This window comes from Arachis stenosperma, chromosome 5, assembly GCF_014773155.1.
Source record: "Arachis stenosperma cultivar V10309 chromosome 5, arast.V10309.gnm1.PFL2, whole genome shotgun sequence".
Lineage (NCBI taxonomy): Eukaryota > Viridiplantae > Streptophyta > Magnoliopsida > Fabales > Fabaceae > Arachis > Arachis stenosperma.
Window position 1 is genome coordinate 97,988,642 of NC_080381.1, and position 6,033 is coordinate 97,994,674.

Sequence of the window (6,033 nt, forward strand, 5' to 3'; positions counted from 1 at the left end):
GGATTCTCTTGAATGCCGCCAGCAGTTCTCGCCTATACCACGAAGATTCCGGTTAAAGAATCCAAGAGATAAACACTAGAGCCTTGTTGCTTGTAGAACAGAAGTGGTTGTCAGTCACTTTGTTCATAAGTGAGAATGATGATGAGTGTCACGGATCATCACATTCATCAAGTTGAAGAACAAGTGATATCTTGGACAAAGAACAAGCGGAATTGAATAGAAGAACAATAGTAATTGCATTAATACTCGAGGTACAGCAGAGCTCCACACCTTAATCTATGGTGTGTAGAAATTCCACCGTTAAAAATACATAAGAACAAGAGTGATCATTGGTTTCGGCCCCAGAGAGGGAACCAGAAGAACCAAGATGTCTAATACAATAGTAAAAGGTCCTACTTATAGAAAACTAGTAGCCTAAGGTGTACAAAGATGAGTAAATGACATAAAAATCCACTTCCGGGCCCACTTGGTGTGTGCTTGGGCTGAGCAATGAAGCATTTTCGTGTAGAGACTCTTCTTGGAGTTAAACGCCAGCTTTTATGCCAGTTTGGGCGTTTAACTCCCATTTTGGTGCCAGTTCCGGCGTTTAACGCTGGAATTTCTTGAGGTGACTTTGAACGCCGGTTTGGGCCATCAAATCTTGGGCAAAGTATGGACTATCATATATTGCTGGAAAGCCCAGGATGTCGACTTTCCAACGCCGTTGAGAGCGCGCCAATTGGGCTTCTGTAGCTCCAGAAAATCCACTTCGAGTGCAGGGAGGTCAGAATCCAACAGCATCTGTAGTCCTTTTCAGTCTCTGAATCAGATTTTTGCTCAGATCCCTCAATTTCAGCCAGAAAATACCTAAAATCACAGAAAAACACACAAACCCATAGTAAAGTCCAGAAAAGTGAATTTTAACTAAAAACTAATAAAAATATACTAAGAACTCAACTAAAACTACTAAAAACATACTAAAAACAATGCCAAAAAGCGTATAAATTATCCGCTCATCACAACACCAAACTTAAATTGTTGCTTGTCCCCAAGCAACTGAAAATCAAATAAGATAAAAAGAAGAGAATATACTATAGACTCCAAATTATCAATGAAACTTAGCTCCAAATTAGATGAGCGGGACTAGTAGCTTTTTGCCTCCAAACAGTTTTGGCATCTCACTTTATCCTTTGAAATTCAGAATGATTGGCTTCTTTAGGAACTCAGAATCCAGATAGTGTTATTGATTCTCCTAGTTAAGTATGATGATTCTTGAACACAGCTACTTTATGAGTCTTGGCCGTGGCCCAAAGCACTCTGTCTTCCAGTATTACCACCGGATACATACATGCCACAGACACATAATTGGGTGAACCTTTTCAGATTGTGACTCAGCTTTGCTAGAGTCCCCAATTAGAGGTGTCCAGGGTTCTTAAGCACACTCTTTTTGCCTTGGATCACAACTTTATTTCTTTTCTTTTTCTTTCTTTTTCTCTTTCTTCTTTTTTTCGTTTTCTCTCTTTTTTTTTTTTGTATTCACTGCTTTTTCTTGCTTCAAGAATCATTTTTATGATTTTTCAGATCCTCAGTAACATGTCTCCTTTTTCATCATTCTCTCAAGAGCCAACAATTTTAACATTCATGAACAACAAATTCAAAAGACATATGCACTGTTCAAGCATACATTCAGAAAACAAAAAGCATTGCCACCACATCAAACTAATTAAGACAGTTTTAAAGATAAATTCGAAATCCTGTACTTCTTGTTCTTTTGTAATAAAAACAGTTTTCATTTAAGAAAGGTGATGGATTCATAGGACATTCATAACTTTAAGGCATAGACACTAAGACACTAATGATCATAAGACACAAACATGGATAAACATAAGCACTAAAATTCGAAAAACAGGAAAATAAAGAACAAGGAGATTAAAGAACGGGTCCACCTCAGTGATGGCGGCTTGTTCTTCTTCTTGAAGATCCTATGGAGTGCTTGAGCTCCTCAATGTCTCTTCCTTGTCTTTGTTGCTCCTCTCTCATGATTCTTTGATCTTCTCTAATTTCATGGAGGAGGATGGAATGTTCTTGGTGCTCCACCCTTAGTTGTCCCATGTTGGAACTCAATTCTCCTAGGGAGGTGTTCAGTTGCTCCCAGTAGTCTTGTGGAGGAAAGTGCATCCCTTGAGGTATCTCAGGGATCTCATGATGAGAGGGATCTCTTGTTTGCTCCATACTTTTCTTAGTGATGGGCTTGAGGTCATGCCTTCTCAGTTGAACCGGCTTCCCTCTTGAATCTCTCTTTCATTGAACGCCCTCTTCATAAATGTCTATGAGGACTTGGTCCAACCTTTGATCAAAGTTGACCCTTCTTCATGGCCAAAACTTCATAGAAGTGGTCTTGATGCACCCTTGAGATGAATCTCTCCATCTCCCATGACTCGGAGGTGAAAGCTTTTGCCTTCCCTTTCCTCTTTCTAGAGGTTTCTCCGGCCTTGGATGCCATAAATGGTTATAGAAAAACAAAAAGCAACGCTTTCACCACACCAAACTTAAAAGGTTTGCTCGTCCTCGAGCAAAGAAGAAAGAAGAGAGTAGAAGAAGAAGGAATGAGGAAGAAGGGAATGGCTTTGTGTTTCGGCCATTATGGGTGGGTTTGGGTGGAAAAGTGGTTTGAATTTGAATGGTGAGGTAGGTGAGGTTTTATAAAGGATGGAGGTGAGTGGTGAATGGTGAAGAAGAAGAGAGGGTGGTGGGGTTGGTGGGGATCCTGTGGGGTCCACAGATCCTTAGGTGTCAAGGAAAAGTCATCCCTGCACCAAATGGCATTCAAAAACACGTTTTGAGCCAATTCTGGAGTTAAACGCCGGGCTGGTGCCCATTTCTGGCGTTTAACGCCAGGTTCTTGCCCTTTCCTGGCGTTTAACGCCAGTCTGGTGCCCCTTTCTGGCGTTAAACGCCCAGAATGGTGCCAGACTGGGCGTTAAACGCCCATCTGCTAGCCTCACTGGCGTTTAAACGCCAGTGAGTTCTTCCTCCAGGGTGTGCTGTTTTTCTTCCTGTTTTTCATTCTGTTTTTGCTTTTTCAATTGATTTTGTGACTTCTCATGATCATCAACCTACAAAATAAAATAACAAAGGAAAATATATAAAATATAACATTGGGTTGCCTCCCAACAATCGCTTCTTTAATGTCATTAGCTTGACAGAGGACTCTCATGGAGCCTCACAAAAGATCAGAGCAATGTTGGAACCTCCCAACACCAAACTTAGAGTTTGAATGTGGGGGTTCAACACCAAACTTAGAGTTTGGTTGTGGCCTCCCAACACCAAACTTAGAGTTTGACTGTGGGGGCTCTGTTTGTCTCTGATTTGAGAGAAGCTCTTCATGCTTCTTCTCCATGGTGACAGAGGGATATCCTTGAGCCTTAAACACCAAGGATTTTTTATTCACTTGAATGATCAGTTCACCTCTATCAACATCAATCACAGCCTTTGCTGTGGCTAGGAAGGGTCTGCCAAGGATGATAGATTCATCCATGCACTTCCCAGTCTCTAGGACTATGAAATCAGTAGGGATGTAATGGTCTTCAACTTTTACCAAAACATTCTCTACAAGTCCATGAGCTTGTTTTCTTGAGTTGTCTGCCATCTCCAATGAGATTCTTGCAGCTTGTACCTCAAAGATCCCTAGCTTCTCCATTACAGAGAGAGGCATGAGGTTCACACTTGACCCTAAGTCACACAGGGCCTTCTTGAAGGTCATGGTGCCTATGGTACAAGGTATGGAAAACTTCCCAGGATCTTGTCTCTTTTGAGGTAATTTCTGCCTAGACAAGTCATCCAGTTCTTTGGTGAGCAAGGGAGGTTCATCTTCCCAAGTCTCATTTCCAAAACTTGTCATTTAGCTTCATGATTGCTCCAAGGTATTTAGCAACTTGCTCTTCAGTGACATACTCATCCTCTTCAGAGGAAGAATACTCATCAGAGCTCATGAAAGGCAGAAGTAAGTCCAATGGAATCTCTATGGTCTCATTTTGAGCCTCAGATTCCCATAGTTCCTCATTGGGGAACTCAGAGGAGGTTGGTGCACGCCCATTGAGGTCTTCCTCAGTGGCGTCCACCTCCTCTCTTTCCTCTCCATATTCGGCCATGGTTATGGCTTTGCACTCTCATTTTGGATTTTCTTCTGTATTACTTGGGAGAGTACTAGGAGGGAGTTTAGTAACTTTCTTGCTCAGCTGTCCCACTTGTGCCTCCAAATTCCTAATGGAGGACCTTGTTTCAGTCATGAAACTTTGAGTGGTTTTGATTAGATCAGAGACCATGGTTGCTAAGTCAGAGGGGTTCTGCTTAGAATTCTCTGTCTGTTGCTGAGAAGATGATGGAAAAGGCTTGCCATTGCTAAACCTGTTTCTTCCACCATTACTATTATTATTGAAACCTTGTTGAGGTCTCTCTTGATTCTTCCATGAGAAATTTGGGTGATTTCTCCATGAAGAATTATAGGTGTTTCCATAGGGTTCTCCTAGGTAATTCACCTCTTCCATTGAAGGGTTCTCAGGATCATAGGCTTCTTCCTCAGATGAAGCATCCTTAGTACTGTTTGGTGCATTTTGCATTCCAGACAGACTTTGAGAAATCAAATTGACTTGTTGAGTCAATATCTTGTTCTGAGCCAAAATGGCATTCAGAGTGTCAATCTCAAGAACTCCTTTCTTCTGACTTGTCCCATTGTTCACAGGATTCCTTTCAGAAGTGTACATGAATTGGTTATTTGCAACCATTTCAATGAGCTCTTGAGCTTCTGTAGGCGTCTTCTTCAGATGAAGAGATCCTCCAGCAGAGCTATCCAAGGACATCTTGGATAGTTCAGAGAGACCATCATAGAAAATACCTATGATGCTCCATTCAGAAAGCATGTTAGATGGACATTTTCTGATTAATTGTTTGTATCTTTCCCAAGCTTCATAGAGGGATTCTCCATCCTTCTGTCTGAAGGTTTGGACTTCCACTCTAAGCCTACTCAATTTTTGAGGTGGAAAGAACTTTGCCAAGAAGGCATTGACCAGCTTTTCCCAAGAGTCCAGGCTTTCTTTAGGTTGAGAATCCAACCATGTTCTAGCTCTGTCTCTTACAGCAAAAGGGAATAGCATAAGTCTGTAGACCTCAGGGTCAACCCTATTAGTCTTGACTGTGTCACAGATTTGCAAGAATTCAGCTAAAAACTGATGAGGATCTTCCAATGGAAGTCCATGGAACTTGCAATTCTGTTGCATTAGAGAAACTAATTGAGGCTTAAGCTCAAAGTTGTTTGCTCCAATAGCAGGGATAGAGATGCTTCTCCCATAGAAGTCGGGAGTAGGTGCAGTAAAGTCACCCAGCACCTTCCTTGCATTGTTGGCATTGTTGTTGTTTTCGGCTGCCATGTCTTCTTCCTGGAAGAATTCGGTCAGGTCCTCAACAGAGAGTTGTGCCTTAGCTTCTCTTAGCTTTCGCTTCAAGGTCCTTTCAGGTTCAGGGTCAGCTTCAACAAGAATGCCTTTGTCTCTGCTCCTGCTCATATGAAAGAGAAGAGAACAAGAAAATATGGAATCCTCTATGTCACAGTATAGAGATTCCTTGAGGTGTCAGAGGAAAAGAAAAATAGAAGACAGAAGTAGAAAATTCGAACTTATCAAAGAAGATGGTGTTCGAATTTTGCATTAAGGAATAGTGTTAGTCCATAAATAGAAGGATGTGAGAAGAAGGGAAGTAATTTTCGAAAATTAAGTAAAAGATTTTGAAAACATTTTGAAAAACACTTAATTGATTTTCGAAAATAAGAGTGGAAAAGAAATCAAGTGATTTTTGAAAAAGATTTTGAAATTAGAAATAAAAAAGATTTGATTGAAAACTATTTTAAAAAAGATGTGATTAAAAAGATTTGATTGAAAAGTTATGGTTTTAAAAAGATATGATTGAAAAGATATGATTTGAAAACAATTTTAAAAAGATTTGATTTTTTAAAAATTAATGACTTGCCTAACAAGAAAAGATATGATTCAAACATTAAAC

The 6,033-nt window shown here is 40.4% G+C and overlaps 1 non-coding gene across 1 annotated transcript; it reads left to right on the forward strand.

Moving 5' to 3' along the window:
- The first annotated feature begins 4,896 nt into the window (after nt 1-4,896).
- LOC130932257 (small nucleolar RNA R71) lies at nt 4,897-5,000 on the forward strand. The gene has a single exon (XR_009067415.1). It is a non-coding gene; the product is annotated as a small nucleolar RNA R71 (small nucleolar RNA).
- The last annotated feature ends 1,033 nt before the right edge of the window (nt 5,001-6,033 follow it).